This window comes from Saccopteryx leptura, chromosome 1, assembly GCF_036850995.1.
Source record: "Saccopteryx leptura isolate mSacLep1 chromosome 1, mSacLep1_pri_phased_curated, whole genome shotgun sequence".
Lineage (NCBI taxonomy): Eukaryota > Metazoa > Chordata > Mammalia > Chiroptera > Emballonuridae > Saccopteryx > Saccopteryx leptura.
Genome location: NC_089503.1, coordinates 363,223,033 through 363,244,518, shown reverse-complemented (window position 1 = coordinate 363,244,518; position 21,486 = coordinate 363,223,033). Strand labels below are relative to the sequence as shown.

The window sequence follows — 21,486 nt, the reverse complement described above, 5'->3', positions numbered from 1 at the left end:
CATCTCTGGGGTGCAGTAATATTTTTAGATCTTTCATTTCTCTAATTTTCTTTTCAGTTATACATTTCATTTCTCAAAGCACCAGTTGATTTCTTTCCAAAAAGTTATTGAGTACTTATTTATTTTCACAATGCCTTACCTTTTGGGGAAGAGTGCTTAATTCTTTCTCTTATCACTTTAAACATACTCTTTGCTTTCTTTTTAGATTGTCTTTTAGTGATTTAATGGTCTTTCAGCTTTAACTTCTTATTTGTATCTGTTGACTTACCTATGTGTAAAGCCAGTAGCCGCAGCCACCATCACAGCTGCCTGGCCCGTGCCGGTTTGCATTTGATTTGGACAGACGGTAATGAAACAACAGAGCCAAGAACTGGTGGGCCATTAGCTTTAATCCTAGCTTGCACCCGGTGGGCGAGACAATACACACAGTGGGAAAATACTTCCCTTTCCATTCAGGGCTCCCAAAGCCACTGACTCATCTAAGTATTCCTAGAATCAAAGGTTTCTACCTCACCAGCCTTATTCACCTCCAGCAAAGCCCCCCCACCCCCCACCATCAGGATATTTCACATTGTCCAAAATCCATAAGTCCATCCAATAAAGGAGCCAGTGCCCACTCTGGTCATAGTCCAGGAATCAGTCCATGCACATGGGGCCTCAGCCACCCCCCTCATCCCTGCCGTCCTGGCAGGTCTTACACCGTCCCGAAGAGGAGCACGTGGCAATGGCAGTCAGCATTTCCATCTCTGCTCCAGAGAGCATGATGGCATTCATCCTTATATCCCAGAATCTCAGACCTACCAGGGGCATAGTGGGTACTCCTTGCTGCGGGGCTCTCACCTTCTGGAAACTGCGGACAGCATCTTTAGCCTTCTCATCCTCAGCAGAGGAGCTGGAAATGCCAGCTCCCACAGCGGGGCTCGAGCCACAGGCTGCTGCTCCCTGCCGCCCCATGGGCCTTGCAGCCTCAGCCCTGGCCTCAGCCCTGGCCTCCTGCTGCAGCTGGCTCTGAGAAATCTTCAGGGCAATCTGTAACTCACACACCTTTGATTCCTTCTCCAGCACTTGCTCCATTTCCCGGTGAATCTTGTGAACCTGGTTGGCCTCCTCCTCTGGTGCTTGCTCCAGCTCCAGGATTGGCATCTCTTTCTCCCAGGTTTGCTCCAGCTCCTTCCATTGCTTTGTTTGTAAGTCCCTGGAAGTCTCTTTCACAGAGGTCTCGGTTTCCTCATGCAAGACTGTAAAAGTCAGCCAGCCTATGGTCCCCAAAAGGACAGCCATGGGAAACCATAACAGCAGCCAGTCCTCCACTCCACCGCTCTAAGGTAGTGGTGGCTCCATACCAATCTGATTCGAATCCTGCCACAGACTATGCCAAATGTAGAGCCAATAGCCGCGGCCACCATCACAGCCGCCTGGCTCATGCAGGTTTGCATTTGATTCAGACAGTGTAAGGCCAGGAGCCAAGGCCAGGGCCACCACTATCAAAGCAGCCTGGCCTATGCAGGTTCGCATTGGATTCGGACAGTCGGTAAAGAAACCATGGAGCCAAAAACTGGTGGGCCATAGTCTTTAATCTAGCTTGCACCCGGCAGGCAAGTAAAAATACACACTGGGCTCCAAAACCCAGTCACATTCAGTGCTCACAAAGCTACTGATTTATCCGAGTTTCCTAGAATCAAAGGTTTCTAGCTCACCAGCCCTATTCTCCTCAGTTCCCCATCTCCTTCCTTATCCCAGATACAAACTCTGTACAAACTGGCATCTCACTCAGCACTCCGCCATCTTGGCTGCTTTTCCTGGCCTTCTCCACGTGGCCTCCTCCCGCTGCTGGCTCTATTCTCTCTGCTCTCTCATGCTAACCTCAGGAACCAAGAGAGCAAGCTCTCGTTCTACCCCTATTTTATAGTGTAGCTTTACAACCTTTAATCCAATATACATAATAGGGAAGTCTCTAATACAAAGTCACTTCTCTGAGGCATGATAGGATTGTACCACCTCACACCAAAAAGGGTGGGACAGGCTTAATCCCAAAACCAAGCCTCAGGCTACAACAATTCTCAACACACATCAATATCACCTGGGCAACGGCCTCACGTGGGCAGCACCTATTTTTAACAAAGTGAGCACAATACATTTTATCTGCCCAACAGACAGACAGTAATAAAACAACGGAGCCAAGAACTGGTGGGCCATTACAATTAATCCTAGCTCACACCCAGTGGATGAGAAAAGACACACAGTGGGAAAACACTTCCCTTTCCATTCAGGGCTCCCAAAGCCATTGACTCATTCGAGTATTCCTAGAATCAAAGATTTCTATCTCACCAGCCTTATTCACTGTAAAGCCAGAAGCCATGGCCAGGGCTGCCATCACAGCAGCCTTCTGGCCTATGCAGGTTCGCATTGGATTCGGACAGTCAGTAAAGAAACAATGGAGCCAAAAACTGGTGGGCCATAGTCTTTAATCCTAGCTTGCACCCGGCAGGCAAGTAAAAATACACATTAGGCTCCAAAACCCAGTCACATTCAGTGCTCACAAAGCCACTGACTTATCCGAGTTTCCTAGAATCAAAGGTTTCTAGCTCACCAGCCTTATTCTCCTCAGTTCCCCATCTCCTTCCTTCTCCCTGCGTCAAACTGCACAAACTGGCCTCTCACTCAATACTCCGCCATCTTGGCTGCTTCTCCTGGCCTACTCCACATGGCCTCCTTCTGCTGCTCTCTGCTCATCATCCCAGGAACCAAGAGCGCAAGCTCCCGCTCCGTCCCCATTTTATAGTGTAGAAATCCAAACCCTTAATCCAATATACAAAATAGGGAAGTCTCTAATACAAAGTCACTTCTCTGAGGCATGATTGGATTGTACCGCCCCACATCAAAAAGGGTGGGAAAGGCTTAATCCCAAAATCAAGCCCCAGGCTATAAGGATTCTCAACACACATTAATATCACCTGGGCAACGGCCTCTTTAACAAAGTGAACCTAATACATTTTATCTGCCCAACAGAGAGAAAGAGAGAGATAGAGAGAAAGACAGCCCCAAATCTGCCTCATTTTATACTGTAGAAGTCAAAGCCTTTAAGCCAATATACAAATAAAGAAGTCTCTGATATAAAGCCACTTATCTGAGGCATAAATGGGATTCCTCATAAGAGTGCACCACCCCACATCATGCAACAGTCAAGGGTGTGGGAAAAGCTTAGTTTTGAAAAGATCTTAGTATTAAAAGGGCGGGAAAGCCTTATTAGTCTTAAAACTAAGCCTTAGGCTATAAGGACCTTGCCAGTTTACAGCCTGTCTCTCACACCCAATGCTAACTATAAGCAAGCAAACATATATATCATATTTACAGACTTATTTGACTAACACTATGGTAAGTTTGTCCTCAGGTAATTGTGACTTAATTTAGGGGAAACTTGTTTATTGCATTTTTAGGGGTGTGGTGAAAATCTCTCCTTGAAGCCTAGGATGTGGAGGAATTCTCCAGAGCAGTTTTGCATTTCCTTTTGCTATGTGATTCAGGATTGGCTGTTATTTGTGGTAATTTCTCAGTTTAAAGGTCCCCAGGCAACCAAGATAGAAGCAATTAAAATTATAAGACTGTGTGATTTACTAGTCTGGAGTTTACATTTATCTGGGAATAACTTTATCTTTGGTCCAGAGTTAGACGAGGTTCCCTGTTGCCTTACTATATAGATTTAAAATAAATGAGTGCCTAGAATTTCTAGAATGCTATAACATGCTACAAAAGAAAGTTATATTTTTTATGGTAAACACAGAAACTCTGGAAAATATACAAAGAAAATAAAAATTTACCCTTTATACTAGCATCAGGTTGACCACTAACACTTTGGTATTCTTAAAGTTTTATTTTTTTGGTATACATTTACTTTCTTTTTTAAAAAAAATTAAATCATATACTATAATTTATTTTATAACCATTTTCACTTGAAAATAACATATTATAAAACTGCATTTCTAAATAGTTTTCTACCAGAGGCTTTTAACTAGAGTGATTTTGCTCTCCCAGAGAATAGTTGGCAATGTCTAGGGACAATTTTGATTGTCATAAATGGACTGTGCTACTGGTGTTCAATGGGTAGAGACGAGAGATGCTGTTAAACATCCTGTAATATGCAGGACAGCCTCCCCCCCAATAAAGAGTAATGTAACCCAGAATGTCAATAATGTCAAGGTTAAGAATCTTCTCCAACATTATTTAATGTTTGTCCTTCTTATGGTCTTTATTCTGATCATCATAGCTTTTTTTGTTTAACTTTTGTCATACTTGATCTCTATGCAAGATTTGAATGTGTTCTTCTCTCTTCCTTTTAATTTCTATTTTTAGAATTTATTTTAATTATTTAATTAAAAATTTTTAAGTTACAATTGCAGAATAGTCATGGGTATGTCAATTACAGCTTAGGAAATATAGTTAATAATATTGTAATAACTATATATGGTGTCAGATGGTTACTAGATTTATCAAAGTGATCGTTTTGTGAATTATACTGAGGAACAAAATTTTTGTTGCATCCACAAAAACACTTGTTCTTACCTAATTTGAGTGTGCTGATCTCAAATCTGACATTAGTTTTTCTCTGTAAGATACAGTTTTTATTACAATTCAAGATTTTAGGTTTTCATTTTATTGTAAAATTTTCAACATTTAGTTTAACATAATGAAGTGGAATGTCTTCTTGGGCATCATCTTTATGAAAATATAATAATTTATCTAATGCAGTCAATACACTAATACACTAAAAGATATGATTGCATCAGAATTTGTCTACAATTTTGAAGTAGAACATATTAAAACACTTATTTTAATCATAAAATTTGCGTAAAACTTACTTATATTCTATTAAGGCAAAAATTTGCATTTGTAGCTCTTGCGTTGGTGTATTTGTTGAGGACAATCTCTTTTGATGCTCCAGCAGTAGTCTGCTCATCACTAACAGCTCCAAGATTTTCGGGAAACTTATAAAGGTGACTGTTCAGGAAGTGAATCTTAACGCTCATGTTACATCCTATGTCGTGGAAAGCCAACAGCATCCTTTGAACCAGAAGTTCATAATTTACTGCTTTTTTGTTGCCAAGGAAGTTCTTTGTAACTGCCACAAAAGACTGCCATGCTGCTTTCTCCTTCTTATTCATCTTCCTGGCAAATTCTTTGTTACATATGAGGGTTTGAATTTGAGGTTCATTGAATACACCTGCTTTTATCTTCTTGAAAGACAAGGCAGGAAAAGCAGAAATAATATGTTGAAAGCATTCACTTTCTCTATTCAAAGCCTGAACTAACTGCTTCATTAAGCCAAGTTTGATGTGAAGTGGGGGGAAAATGATCCTGTCTCGATTAACTACAGGTTCATTCACAATATTTTGTATCTCTACTTCCAGAGATTCACGTTTTGGCCACTCCTTCTGTGTCCAGTGTTTCTCCCGAGCTTGGCTGTCCCACAAACACAGAAAGCAAGAATACTTTATGAAACCTCTCTGTTGTCCTAGCAGGAAATTTACCATTTTAAGATCCACACAAGTGATCCAGTTATGCTCTTCATATTTCAGAAAGTCGAGGACAATTTTTATGTCATTATATCTCACAGATGAGTTGACTAGCCAGTTGGAACTGCTGCATAAACATTACTGTTGTGTAGAAGAACGCATTTCAGACTCGGTTTAGAGCTGTCAAGAAATAGCCGTCATTCTGTTGGACTATAAGTGGTAACACCTAGCTAGCTGAGAAGACTACTGATATCATGACAGTAAACAAAGTGTTTGTCTTCAGAAAAATAAAATCCACAAGAATTTGTTCACACTTCCTAAAATGGGATACTTTAGCTGACCTGAGAAACACATTCTTTTCTTGAAGCCTAGAGGGTAATAACTCAGCTGCTTTCTTTGATAGGCCCAAGTCTCTTACTAAGTTTCAATTTGGGTTGGCTAAACTGCTGAGGGATTAATGACTGCTTGGCATCAGAAGAAGACCCTTCAGATTCTACAACCATTTCCTCATGCATCTTATCAAAATACACTTGATCACCATGTTCATTTTCTTCATCCTTAGAAGAAATAAAGCCATTGAAAACTGGAACTAGGAGTGTCTCAGAGTGTGGGATAGGTTGCCATTTTTTCTTGCTGATGCCCTTTGTATGGATAACAGTCAGAAATAACAGTCACTGCTGTGGTCCTTAGGTTCACGCCAAACCATGGGAATACCAAAAGGCATTCCTTTGCATTTTCCTTTTGTCCAGTCACGAAGCATTTCCTCACAATTATGACACACAATATGAGAAGCCCAATTCTTGTCTTGATTGCCAAGGGGAACTTGAAAATAGGCAATATATGCATGTGTCACAAATGATGAAATATTGTGCCTTTGATGTTTAAGTGTGTAACAGCCACATATATGTATAACAGAAGGTGTCAGGACTATTCTTACATTTACACCTACTCAAAGAAACCATGTTCAATCTTAAAACAAAATAAGAGGGTGTTTTTATCAGATAGTAATATTTTACATTTAAAAACAACTACAATTATGTAAAAGTGATGTTTGTAAAACATTAATTGCCCTGTGGTTATGTTCAATCCAAGAGTCGTTGCATTTTAACTCCAATTTAAAAACCAATGCATGCCATTAACTGTAACAAAAAAAAATTGCATAAAAACTAGAGCATGCACCAAAAAACAGATTTCAGATTTGGAATCAGCAATGCAGATATATATAGAAGAATTTCTAAAACCTCATGCAATGGAAAATGAAAAAAAAATGTGTTCCCCAGTGTCATATAAATATCTAATCTACAGGTTAAAATTAATACAATATTGAATATCATAGTTTTTAGTGATCAAAAACTTTTGGAACACTTATTGTTTGTATTATGCCTTAAGCAATAATATATACATGTTGTCTTGAACTACTTTTTTTTTTTTTAAGTGATGGCATACGCCAGATTTTACACAGGCATTCATTTTTCTGAAAAGGCTGAGAGCCAGGAATATTAATCTACTTCTTCTAGGACCTTTGCCCCAAGCTTCTGGAGGATAAAGCAAGTTGAGCTGAACAAGGAAGCAGCTACATGATCCACTGATCAGATTCAAGATGTGAAAACACATTATAGAGTGTACCCCTTCCTGCTCCTCTTCATGGTAGAAAGACCTAAAGATAATTCATAGAAATGAACTGTTCCTTCAAACTCAAAGGCAGTTTTGGGGGACAAAAGAAAGAAAGAAAGGAAGGAAGGAAGGAAGGAAGGAAGAAAGAAAGAAAGAAAGAAAGAAAGAAAGAAAGAAAGAAAGAAAGAAAGAAAGAAAGAAAGAAAGAAAGAAAGAAAGAAAATCAGTTAAGTTAATCAAACTCCCAATACTCCTGCAAGTAAAATTGTCTCATGGTGGCAAGTGGCCAGAAAAATTTGAGGCAGTAAAGAATGAAACAAAAAGGTGGAGGATACTGGCCACGAAAGTGCCTCGCAGAATCCCCAACAGTGTTTTCTATTTTCCAAGTCCAAGGAGCTATTTCTAAGTTAAAAACTTTCTATTAAGAAGAAAACAAAACCAAAACCCAAGAACCACTCCAGAAACAAGGTAAAGGGAAGCAGAGCACTGTAGAAATCAAGCCGCTGATCTCTGTTGGATCATAAAGAGCCCACACTGGAGCTGGCCCGAGTAGCTCCTCATCGTGGTGCTGTCACTTGTCTGTCTTACCCAGATCTCACTGGCTCCAACAGAACTCATCACACAGCTCAGTTTCTGGTTGTTCTTTGACCCCCGATGAATGGCTTGGCTCTGGTGGTACCATCTTTTATTGTAGTACAATTTGCCATCTTCTATCGGGCCTTCAAATCTCTGGGCCGGAGCCTCGGCAAGTGTGGCAGGCAAGTGTTCAGGAGAGGATGGAGATGCTGGTCTCTTGGGTGACTTGAGCTTATTTAACATTCTCAGGTCCTCCATAATCTGTTTATCTGTTAACAAATGGTTTAGCCGTGCAGGAGCCGGTTTTCTCTTCTTGTTTGGAAGAGGAAGGGACAGGATCATTTGGTCGCTTCTGCAACGTCCTGGTCATGATGGGTTTCTTTCACTTCCATAGAGACTCCAGTCAGTTCCATAATTTTCTTTTCATCTTATTTAAAAAAAAATTAATTTATTAATTTTAGAGATAGAGAGGAAGGGGGAGAGAGAAAGAGAAACATTGATTTGTTGTTCCTCTTTTTTATGCTTTCCTTTGTTGATTCTTGTATGTGCCCTGACCATAATCAAACCTGAAACCTTGGCATATATGGAGAACACTTCAACCAACTGAGATACCCGGCCGTGGCACTGTCTTGAGCTATTAATTATCTCTTTGTGATGCTCTACTAGTGTATGTGTTCTCTCGTGTACTCCTTCTTTGTGCCCTGTTTGGTTGATGGCTAGTAGGCCTTCAACACTGTCTGATGATAATGGTGCAGTTGGTCAACAGTATTAAATAATGAGGATGCAAGATCCCTGTGTGTAGATAAGCAATACACTATGCTTGGATGTGTCAGCAAATTCAAAGTCTCTTCCTTAACAGTTTTGTGACTTGGGCTTATGTTTCTCTAGTTCAATTTCAATATCTGCAAAATGGGCACAAGAATAGTTAGCTTGCAAGTGTTTTTTTTTGTTTTTTAGAAATTAGAGCATGTGGGTAAAATGCCAGATTATAGTAGGTAATTAACAGTTGTTACTGTAGTAATAGAACTTTTATTTTTTTGGTACCTATATGTGGATTATCTTGACTCAAATTTAGCTTCCAGTGGAGCAGTAAAAGGCAGACATTGCTGAGTTAGCCTTTACTAGGGTGTAAAATAATTCCTTCGGGGGGAGTTGTGTTCTTCAGGGAACTGTAGTCCCTCCTTCAGTCAAGTGGGACACCAATTAGTGCACTGAAGCAGTAATTAATGAGTAGCCTGAAAGCAGTACCGAGTATTACACAGTAGCATGTTATCAGATTTGAAATTGTCAAGCAAGATATCTTTATGATAAAATCAGTGAACGGGGCGGCCCTTGGGCAACATTGTGAGATAGGCAAGGTTGGTCTGTTTCTCTCCCCCCACACTACTCAATGCCAAGCTCTGCAGTCACCCCAGGGCAGAAGTCCCACATCTTATTTCTGGAGAGCTTTATTCTTTGCCAGCTGTCATAGGAGAAACACCAGCTGATAAGAATTTCTTCTATTCAGCCAACAGAGGCCCCAGTGGTAGGTGCATTTTAATAGGAGTCTTCTAAGGATCAACAAAAAGGTTTTAGAACTCAAAAGGAATGGTTCTTTAGAGGGAATTAAAAGTAATGGGAGATAGCAATATGTGAGGGAACCTTTTTAGCACCTCCAGAATCATGTTTAAATAAACTGCTGCTTTCTCATAAGGCTGATTAGGCTTTTGAGATTTATATAGAAATTCTGAAGATCATTTGGAAGAGCTGTATAGTGTACTTGAAAGTATTATATTTTAATTTACAGAACACCTCTCATGTCTGAACTAGTGGACATGTCACTTCTGCATTTATTAGTACTTCAGCCAAGGATGATCTTTCTCTTTTGACATATATGATCTCATTTACAGATGAGTGGAAAGGGATTGCGTGCCTGCATTGGAGAGGTTGTGAATGAACACATTTTCATACCATTCGTATGAGAACGGTCACCAGTTATTCCCTACTGGTCCTGAAACCCGCGCATGGCATTTCTGGTGTAGGTTTTTTTTTTATAGTGACCTGGGAACTTAGGAGTTCTGTACCTCTGCATTCAAGGTCCCACGGGGTTCTGTCAAGACAAGCAGCCTAGGGTAGGGAAAAAGGTTATAATGGTTCATTTCATATATTTCTTATCACCTCTGTTGCTAGCTATTGCTAATTTAGTTCCGAAAAGGATTGTTTGTAAATATGTGTGTGTGTGTGTGTGTGTGTGTGTGTGTGTGTGTGTGTATGTGCACATGGATATATGTATGGGCATGTGTGGATAGATATATAAGTTTTGAACTAGTATTTGGAGAGTCCTAGCCACTTGAACACAATGATTTTTAACGCATCACAAGCGGTTTTAGAAATGGTTAGCATTACCTAAGCGTACGCAGCCTCTGGTCCGTCTTGTCAATCGTTTGTACTTTGGCAATTCCACTGCTTTCCCTTCCCCTTGATAAAGTTCATCAGGGTTCTCAGGACCCATCTGATAGGCTTTAAAGAGACTGCTGTATACGCTCGGGGTCGCCCATTGCTTCTTGTCACACACTGCCTCATGTCCTAATACTAAGAAACAGGAAAAGCGTGCAGTCATAGATTGGAGTTTTAGTCCTGCAAAATATTGGCCTTGTCACCTCTCAGAGTCCCATCTGTAAACCAGGGACCAAAATATCTACCTGTTAGTGATGTAAGGAGATTAAAAATAATATGTTTAAAGCACCTATAACAGTGCCTGGCATATAGCAGGAGTTTGAAAAAAGGCCTCTATCTGCTTTTATATCATTTTTAAAATTTTATTTTTTAATTACAGCTTACATATTATTTTGTATTCATTTCAGGTGAACAGCGTGGTTGTTAGACAATCATCTATTTTACAAAGTGGTCCCCCCAATATTTCCAGTATGCATCTGGCACTGTATATAATAATTACTATAATATTATTCACTGCATGTCCTGTGCTGTACTTTATATCCTCGTGACTATTTTGTGATGGAACTGTATCTGTTTGCATGTTCATCTTATGAGTAAAGTATCACATGCTGAGGCATTGAACACAGTACCCTGCATGTAGTGCTCCATAATTATATTTTGGGAGAGATACAAAATTAGATCTTATTCATTTTTTTTTTTTGTATACTGCATATATTCTTTCATGGCATACAATGAACAACTGTGGACACTGGTTCTTTTTTTTTGTTTTTTTGTTTGTTTGTTTGTATTTTTCTGAAGTTGGAAACGGGGAGGCAGTCAGACAGACTCCCGCATGCGCCTACTGGGATCCACCTGGCATGCCCACCAGGGGGCGATGCTCTGTCCATCTGGGGCATTGCTCTGTTGCAACCAGAGCCATTCTAGCACCTGAGGCAGAGGCCACAGAGCCATCCTCAGCGCCCAGGCAAACTTTGCTCCAATGGAGCCTTGGCTGCGGGAGGGGAAGAGAGAGACAGAGAGGAAAGAGGGGGGGGGGAGGGTGGAGAAGCAGATGGGCGCTTCTCCTGTGTGCCCTGGCCGGGAATCGAACCCGGGACTCCTGCACGCCAGGCCAATGCTCTACCACTGAGCCAACCGGCCAGGGCACTGGTTCTTAAATAATGAGAAATTTTTAGTAGTCCAGTAAGAGAGGCTGCTGTTTCTAGAACTTGTTCATAATGCAAGGTCATATAAAAGTCACTTTATTAAAAATTGCTTTATATGTGTGTGTGCAGTATTTGTGAAAATATTTATGTTGGTATTCAGAAATTGATATGTTTTAATATCTTGAAAATTTTAAGCATACTTTAGAGAAGAGATTCTCAAATTTCATAAAAATTACATGCAATAATTTTCTTAATTTCTCTTAAGAATATTTTGGAACTCTTGGATAACATTGCTGAAATTGGATAAAAGATGCTCTATAAAGGTGAAATGTATTTTATTTCTCTCCAGCCTTAGAAGGGGCTGTTTCCAAATATTAAGTGGAATAAGATCTTGACCGATGCAGCCTGTTTCAAAAAAGCGGGTCAAGATTTTCTGATATTGCTCTGAGAAAGAGGAACCAGACTGTCTCCAAAAAAATTGAGATGTCAGTTTTCTCTCTTTTGCACTAGAAAAATACAGCAAGTTTCTGTTTATTATCTAAAGATATGAAGACTCGTAGACAGTGCAGGAGTAAACTCTGCTTTAGATGCCTCTAAAATCCCCAGCTCATTCAGGAGGAACAGAATTCTGAACTCAGATCTTGACTGGTTTGTGAATAGGATGACATGCATTTTTGATATTCACAGGGTCATCTTCCTAGCTCTGTGCCTATAGGGCAGAATACAAAATTGAGCCAGCATGCCCTAGAATAGCTGTCCGTAAAAAATATCATTCTAAATGTTCCAAGGAAAAACACTTTGTTTATGGTGCAAATAAGACCTCTGGCAATACTTATAAATAATAGTGATCCAAATAACACCAAATAATCTTTACCTCGCTGTTGGTCAAATAAGTTTGTAAATATGATATATATGTTTGGTCACTTATAGTTTGCATTGAATGTGGGGGAACAGGCTGTAAGCAGGCAGGATTCTTATAACCTAAGGCTTAGTTTTAAGACTAAGCCTTTCCAACCCTTTTTGATGTAGGGTGGTGGATTAGCATTAGAAGAGAGAGCAGAGAAAGGCCACATGGAGGAGGCCAGGAGAAGCAGCCAAGATGGTAGAGTGCTGAGTGAGAAGCCAGTTTGTGCCGAGTTTGTGCAGGGAGAAGGAAGGAGATAGGGAACAGAGGTGAATAAGTCTGGTGAGCTAGAAACCTTTGATTTTAGGAAACTCGGATAAGTCAGTAGCTTTGTGAGCACTGAATGAGTGGATTTTGGAGCCCAGCGTGTGTTTTTACTTGCCCGCCGGGTGCAAGCTAGGATTAAAGATGATGGCCCACCAGATTCTGGTTCTGTTGTTTCTTTACTGACTGTATGAATCCAATGCGAACTTGCATGGGCCAGGCAGCTGTGATGGTGGCCGTGACCACTGGCCACACACTCACGATGGTCTGTGAGAACTGCTGAAAACCAGTTGGATTTTAGATGTCCAGCACTGGGTCATTGAATGCTCTGGAAACACAAATGGCAGCCTGGATCTCTTGCCACAGTGTGGTTCCTTCAGAGTAGAAAGTGTATATTGCTCATCTTTGTGTCACCTGCAGGCAGGAGCTCTAAGATAGTATTTTTCACTCAACAGCCATCTGTTGATTGGATGAATGAAAGACTCTGTTCACTACACTGATGAGCAACGGGCTTTGGATCACATTAATTAGGGATGTAAAATATGCCATACGGAGTTCTGCGTGGATCTATTATCTCTGCATCTTAGCTCCCAGGAATAGGCAGAGCAGACATTGTAGTACATCCTGGGGCCAAGAGATGTCCCTGCACTGATACCCACATGGTTCTGGACTGAATGAGTTCCCAAACAAGTGTGACGACATAAGGCTTTCTTTTTTTCTTTTTCTTTCTTTCTTTCTTTCTTTCTTTCTTTCTTTCTTTCTTTCTTTCTTTCTTTCTTTCTTTCTTCTTATTATTTTTTTTGTAGAAAACTGAGTGCATTATATAATAATAAGTCGACAAAGTACATTGCTTTTATACTGATGCCTCTTGACTGTAACTCCCATGAGAATCAGGCTTGTGTCTTGATCTGCTACATGGGGACTCAGTGTTGTATAATGGGTAAAAATTGATTCTGGACCAGACTGCCTGGATTGGAGTTGGGGCTCTGCCAGCTATTGTGTGACCTGGGTAGGTTATATCATCTCTCAGTGTCTTGGTATCCTCATCTGAAAAATGGCATAGGAGTGTTATTATGAGAATGAAATAAAATTAATGCACAAAAAAAACATTTAAAAAATTACTTGGCTTATGGTACATTCTCAGTAAATTATAGCCATTTGGTAAAGGCCTTGTTTGGATACTTTTCAATAGAACAGGAGAACTAAGACTTATACTTAATGAGCACCTACTCTGCCTGTTGCTTTACATAACTTATTTATTATGAAGCCATGTTTTATATAAAACAGGTGTGTTTTGCCTTCTATACTAAGAGCTGTGGTAAGTGTAGGGCTCAAGTACCTGTGTCAGTTTTCTAAGCCTACTATAATAAATTACTACAAATTTAGTGGCTTAAAATAATAAAAAATTATTCTGAAGTCCAGAAGTCTGTAATCAGTGTCACTGGGCCAAAATGAAGGCTCAGCAGAGCTATGCTCCTTCTGGATGTTCTAAAACAGGCTCCATTTCTTACCTGCCCCAGCTTCTAGTGGCTGCCGGCATTCCTTGGCTTGCAGCTTCGTTAGTCCTGGCTGTCTTTATGAGCATGTTGACTTCTCTTTCATGTGTGAAAAATCTCCCTTTGCCTCCATTAATAAGGATACTTGTGATTGCATTTAGGGTTCACCCAGGTAACCCAGGATAATTTCTCAACCTCAAGACCTTTAACTTAATCACACCTGTAAAGACCAATTATTTCCCATATAAAGTAACATATATTGGTGCCAGAGATTAGGACATGGATATCTCAGGGGGAAGGGGTGATTTCTCAGCCTACCTCAGCCTCCTATATGGGTTTCTCAAACTATGAATTCTAAGACTCCATATTGAGGCTCAGTACACATTATATGTCAGAAGCGAGAATCACGAAATATAAGTTAATCATTATTTTTCTTAATCCTTTTAAACTATTTTTTAAAATTGATGATACCATTTAAACAGATTAACCCTGGTATTCTGTAATTTCATTATCCCAACAATTCTATGATGCTGACATAACTAATATTCTTTATACTATAAAAGAAAACACTGACATTTGGTAAAGGCCAGTGCCTTACCCAAAATCACAACTTTGAGCAGACCAATGATATCAAAGTCTTTCGACTTCTAGACAAGTATCCTTTACATTTTATCATAGTGACAAATTGCCTTCTTAGAAAGAACTTCAGTTTCTTTTTTTTAAATCTTTAAGAATTAAAAAAAAATCTTTAAACAAATCTTCAGAAAATATCTTAATGATGAATCAGTCATTGGACTTTAGATATGGTAAGTATTGTTCTGTATGGGGGAAAAGTAAAGGATAGGGAGGTAGAGTTTTAAAGATATTTCTCTTTCTTTTTTGCCTCATAGTTTAACATCCATCGGTTTTAGAAACTATAGATTTGCTATAACATAATGGTTATGGAGTTATCACTGTAAAAATCAGGCTAATGATGGTTTTTTGAGCCATGTACAATGCAAGCATCAAAACGCTGACAAATGTTGCCCAGAAAATTGAAAGCCTGGAGTGAAAGATTGAAATATTGGCAATTACAGAAGAATGGATGACAAGAAATAGCTGAAAAAAGGAGATAGGGGACTATTTGATGAGTAGAAACTGGCCCACTGGTTGAGAAAAGGGACAGGTCATCATTATCTTAGTCAAATTTTTGTTCCATTTCACTTGTTCTTTCACTATTTTGTGATCTTCGCATATCTGAGAACTAACACAGCCATAATTGGAATAAATTATTCTCAAAGTGTTTTTTTTTTATTTCTTCTTAGTCACAAGGGAGCTCTAACCATGAGTCCTTATAGACTACATGTGAGTTAGTTCTCTATCCAAAAGAGAGAGGGGGAGGGGAGGCTAAGTAATGACTTATTCCTGATACATGGAATTTTAAAAATTGTAATATGGAGGGAAGTCATAGACAAATCTAGTGGAATTGCAGTTACGATAAATGTATCGTGAGGTTTAGCATATATAATACCATTATGTGAGGAAAGTGGAATTTCCTCTAGCTGTTTTGGGGAAATGACATCAGATTGGCAGAGAACAATAAAATGAGGCAAAACAGCACAATGATTGTTGCAGATGTGCTTTGGATATCTCTACATCATGCACTGATTGGTAAGTGACTTTCTATTTTAAAATTCATCTAAGAACCAAGAGAAAACTTAAATAGCACCTGATCTCTGTGGTGGGAACGGGTTCTATAAATGCAAAAACTTAAAATCCATTAAATAGTTTAAATGCCCTTTAAGATAAAGAAAGCTCTACATCAATTGAATATTTCCTCACAGGAATATCATAAACGCATTTATGTCATCCAGTGTGGTTCCTAAAATTGTCAAGCAAAGCACTTTATTCAAAAAAAATGAAGTAGATATTATTTGTATAAATGCTGTAGTTTCTGTTAAAACCACATACACTTAAGGATATCTACAAAACTTGCTAACCCACCTCACTTACAACTTTATTAATCTATCTTATTTATTTATTTACTTATAATTACCTTTGCAGCAAGGTTAGTATTGATATATGAGAATAGTGGCCCAGACAGAGCCTCAGTTATCTTAGACTATTACCCTGCAATGGGAAATTCAGTTTTAGAAAATAGGTGAAGTTAAAGGGAAGTTTATGAAAAGGTAAATCTCAGTAGGCTAGATTGAGACAGTAATTCAATCAGCTTTTCCTGCACAAAAACCAACCCAGATCTCAATAGTTCAAAAATAACATGGTTTATTTTCATCTTAGCTACACGTTATGTGGGTTTATGTGTCTCTCACCTCCTAGCTGGATCACATTCTTCTCAGGGTGATCGTGGAAGCCAGAGAGACCAAACCCAACCAGGTGATCAAATTTGAATTCTCTGCTTGTGTCAAATCTGCTGATATCAACTCTGCTAACTATAAAAATTGGCCAAAGTAGGTCACATGACCAAGTCCTATATAAATTAAATGAGAATACACCCTCCCTAGAAGTGGGGTACAGAGAATAAATATTTCTGAACAATAATCCAAATCACCACAGATACAAAACCTCACTTTTGCCTCGAGCACAAGTTGCATGGAGAAGAGCGGCACCAGCACTGGTGTTACGTGGTGTTCGGTGCTTTTCCCAGCCTGCCTTGGTCCTAGAGGAAGCCGGATGCAGCTCACAGCAGCTGGCACTTCCCAGCCTCCTTTGCAACCTCCACTTCACCTCTCTGCTATGACTGGGAAGGGAAATGCTGGTTGGCTTCTGTGTGTTTGAAAGGAAGGCAGGGTCTTTCTATGAGAAGAGCTTTGGCTGTCCTGTCAGGGAACCATGGGCTCAATAATAGTTCTGACACTTAGCACGTACATGACCTTGGAAAAGATTTTTACCTGTGAGTCTTTTTTCCTAAATGCAAATGGAGAATAGTAATATTTTATGAGAACAAAATTATCTCACAAGTGATATATCTAGCATGGTGCCTAGCCCTGAGTAAGTAGTCAATAAATGTTGGGTTCTTTTCTCCCCAAAGAACCCGGGGGGCTTCCGAAGGAATAAGTGGAGTGTTTGAGGTAAATGAATAATTCCTAGTTAAAATTCCAAGAGGCTCTAAAATTCTATATTAAAGTTAACTTAATGCAGAGAAATATGTGGTTGAAATTTTAAAATAAAATAATGTCCAACAATGCGTTATTAGACTCCATATCCTTCTTTCCCAGAAAAATAGTAATTTGAAACAAAATGAATTCTTAGGAAAACTATTTGCCATGTAAAAAGATAGATGTAAGTATGTTTTCCTTTCAAGGTAACTTGTAGTTTCTATTTAGCCATGAAAACAAAATCTATTCAGACAGACATCTTTCTAAGTTCATCATGTTGACAAGAGCCCCAACTATAGTACACAATTTGGCAGATTTAGTTTTCCCTAATGACTTAGAGCTTTTATATGATAACTTTGTGGACCCGTGGATATTGAATCACTTTCTTTATGGGGGGGGTACAGTAAACTTTATAGATGGTTCATGACAAGTGGGGCTCCCTCAGTCCTCCCCTTTGTCCAGGAGTCTGTCAAGGGGATGGAAACTGTAGAGGTCAGGAGCTTCTCAGTGTGTTGGGGGTTGGTTTGGGGCAAGGACTTCCCAGTAGCTGAGGGCCTCTCTTCCTCTCGCTGGAGCTGGTGGCCCAGAAGGTTCTTACTCCTTAGAGGTCATAGACCATCAGGTCCACTGTCCTGTTATAACCAAATTCACTGTCATATCGGGAAAGGAGTGGTCCTTGAGGGCAGTATCAGCCCCATTATCAAAGGTGGAGGGTGGGTATCACTGTTAAAGTGGCAGGAGACAACTTAGTCTTCAGTATAGCCAGGATGTCCTTGAGGGACCCGTCTGACACCTGCTTCACCACCACTGGCAGTTTTCTCCAGGTGGCAGGTCAGATCCACGGTATATGCACTGAGGGTGGAGACACAGAACACCATGCCAGTGAGCTTCCCATTCAGCTCAGAAATGACCTTTCCCACAGCCTTGGTAGCTCCAGTAGAAGCAGGGATGACGTTCTGGGCAGCCCCTCAGCCATCACGTCACAGCTTCCCAGAGGGGCCATCCACAGTCTTCTCAGGAGCAGTGATGGCACAGAGTGTGGTCATGAGTCCATCCATGATGCCAAAGTTGTCACAGATGACCTTGAGCAGTGGGGCCAAGCAGTTGAAAGTGCAGGAGGCATTGCTGATAATCTTTTTTTTTTTTTTAATTTCTTTTTCTTATTCTGAAGCTGGAAACGGGGAGAGACAGTCAGACAGACTCCCGCATGCGCCCGATCGGGATCCACCCGGCACGCCCAGGGGCGACGCTCTGCCCACCAGGGGGCAATGCTCTGCCCCTCCGGGGTGTAGCTCTGCCGCCACCAGAGCCACTCTAGCGCTTGGGGCACAGGCCAAGAAGCCATCCCCAGCGCCCGGGCCATCTTTGCTCCAATGGAGCCTTGGCTGCGGGAGGGGAAGAGAGAGACAGAGAGGAAGGGGGGGGGTGGAGAAGCAAATGGGCGCTTCTCCTATGTGCCCTGGCCGGAAATTGAACCCGGGTCCCCCGCACGCCAGGCCGGCGCTCCACCGCCGAGCCAACCGGCCAGGGCCTTGCTGATAATCTTGAAGGAGTTATCATACTTTTCATGGTTCACACACATCGCAAATATGGGGGCACCTGCAGCAGGGGCAGAGATAATGACCCTTTTGGCCCCATCCTTCAAGTGAGTCCCAGCTTTCTGTAAGGTGGAGGGGACACCTGCGGATTCCACATCATATTCAGCACCAGCCTCATGCCATTACATGTTGGCAGGACCTTTGCCTGGGTGGAATCATACTGGAACTTGCAGAGCATGTGGTTGAGGTGAATGAAAAGGTCACTGACAGTAACAACATCCACTTGGTCAGAGTTAAAAACAGCCCTGGTGACCAGGTGCTCAATACGACCAAATCCGTTCACTCTGATCTTCACTGTCACATCTCAGGGCCACAGCTGGCACTGCACAGGAAGAAGTGGCTGCCTGTCAAACGTGAGGGACAGAGACACTGAGTAACTTTCACGGGGACCCAGTTGACTCTCCGTGACAAAAATTCCTGTGTCCATAAAAAAAACACATTCACCACTGAAATACAGAAATGCTCTTTCTAGGTTTCCCTCTCCAAACATATTGTCTGTAAACCTAGTTTTTCTATAAAAACTTCAAAGAAGTATATCTAAACATCTTGGTCTATTGGAATAGCAGGGGAGATGGTTGGAGCCAGACCATTGTTGTTGTGCTTTCTCGTGGAATTCCTAGCAGATGATTTATGAAGCCTGAGTCAGTGATGCCTTTTTTTTTTTTTAATCACACTGGGAAACATTTCTTTCACCACCCTTAAGACTTTGGAAAAAATAAGGAAGGATGGAGTCTCTCCGCCCCCACTTCCAGATCCACAGGACAGTTTTAGTTGTCCTAGCTGCCTGTGTTTATACCATGTGAGCAATTTACTTAACCTTTTTGTGGCTCAATTTCCTCATCTGTAAAATGGAAATCAAAATTACTTCTGCTGTGAGGAGCCAATGAGTTACTGTACAAACAGGGCTTATAATAGCGCTGACATGCAGTAAGCACTATGTACTTCAGGGGTCCCCAAACTACGGCCCGCGGGCCACATGCAGCCCCCTAAGGCCATTTATCCGGCCCCCGCCGCACTTCCAGAAGGGGCACCTCTTTCATTGGTGGTCAGTGAGAGGAGCATAGTTCCCATTGAAATACTGGTCAATTTGTTGATTTAAATTTACTTGTTCTTTATTTTAAATATTGTATTTGTTCCTGTTTTGTTTTTTTACTTTAAAATAAGATATGTGCAGTGTGCATAGGGATTTGTTCATAGTTTTTTTTTTATAGTCCGGCTCTCCAACGGTCTGAGGGACAGTGAACTGGCCCTCTGTGTAAAAAGTTTGGGGACCCCTGATGTACTTATTTGATATCATTATGATGTCAGTCTTTCCTGGTTTACTAGCCCATTCCTGTTTGTTTGGGCCTCGATGCTACTATGGTCACAAGTTTGTCAACTTCTTTTCTTTTGCCTTTTCACCTTTTATCCATTTCAAAATTTGGGGAAAAACAGACAGTTCTTTAATCTAAGCAGTTAATCAGGCGAGAAAGAAATGTCTAAGCTATTTCTCCAGCGTTGGTGTGGCTTATGTTTTCCTCTGGGAGGGATACTCATTTTGAAATTGCGAAAAGAGTTCTGAAGCTCTGGTCTTGCTTCAGAATGATTTCTGATGCATCCAGTTTGCATGCTGAAAGTCATCTTGCCGGAAATATAAAACATCAGTTGGGGAAAATAAGTATTTCTTCAATTCCGTGTCAGTGAAGAATTTCCTGCAGCAGGAATGAGAGACAAGCTTAGAGGATGCATCTGATAAGAAACTAAAAAAAATCATCAGATTTTATTTATAATGGAATTCACAATGTATTAGGCACCTTTGGGGCCTCATCCTGTTCTTTTCATTAGTTTCTCTTATGCGATCTGTTGTCCTTCATTAAAGGTGTCTTGTCTCTCTCTTGCTAGAGAATCAAAGCAAGAATTTAAATTTCCAGGGGACATTAATAAGCTATCCGTTGTTACCATGTAAGGGCAGATCAGGATAGAAAAAGAAAAGAAATGTAACATTTAAAAAAATATTGGGCGTTGCAAATAAGGTAAAAAATTTGCCTTTAAGAGTTAATGTCTTAGAAAGCAAATTACTTAATTGACAAGATGGCTTATTAAAATATTATAGCAAGAGAAGTACAGATTGCCTGGACATTTTGCTGAAGAGAATAAGGGTTTCTCTTGCTCCCCTCCCTAAAAAGTCACCTTGGAGACAGTTAATTTGCTCCTAAGATATTTATTATGAGGCAGCCTTTGACTTTTGATATTATATATATTATATGTAGCAAAAATGCTTATATCACCATAAAAATATTCTAGTTTGGCATCTATGTTTGAAAACAAAGTGGCTGGGGTAGACATGGTGGCTGTTGTAGATTAAAAGCAAAATAAGTAAATCAGAAAAAACTAAGAACTATGATTCCATACATAGGTGGGATATAAAAATGAGACTCAGAGACATGGACAAGAGTGTGATGGTTACAGGAGGGGGAGGGGCACAAAGAAAACCAGTTAGAAGGTGATGGAAGACAATTGGACTTTGGGTGATGGGAATGCAGCATAATCAAATATCAAAATAACCTAGAGATGTTTTCTCTGAACATATGTACTCTGATTTATCAATGTCACCCCATTAAAATTAATTAAAAAAAAAAGTGAACTATGCCCTGACTGCAATGAGCGGTTCAGGAGTGAGCAAATGACCCAAACTGGGCGAGTGATACTCCTCCAGAGGACTTTTCTGCCAAAAATGGCTGACAAAGATTGTCTTTACTGAGAAAGATTGTCTCAGTGGGTCCAAGACATGTCCAGCCTCTCTATTCTTGCTTGAGACTTGTTCACAATAAAGCGATTTTAAAGCTAAAAGGAAAAAAAAAAAGGCAGA

At 40.4% G+C, this 21,486-nt stretch overlaps 1 pseudogene; it reads right to left on the bottom strand.

The window, feature by feature from the left end:
- Window positions 1-7,619: 7,619 nt before the first annotated feature.
- Window positions 7,620-17,652, bottom strand: LOC136388458 (sin3 histone deacetylase corepressor complex component SDS3-like; annotated as a pseudogene).
- Window positions 17,653-21,486: the final 3,834 nt, after the last annotated feature.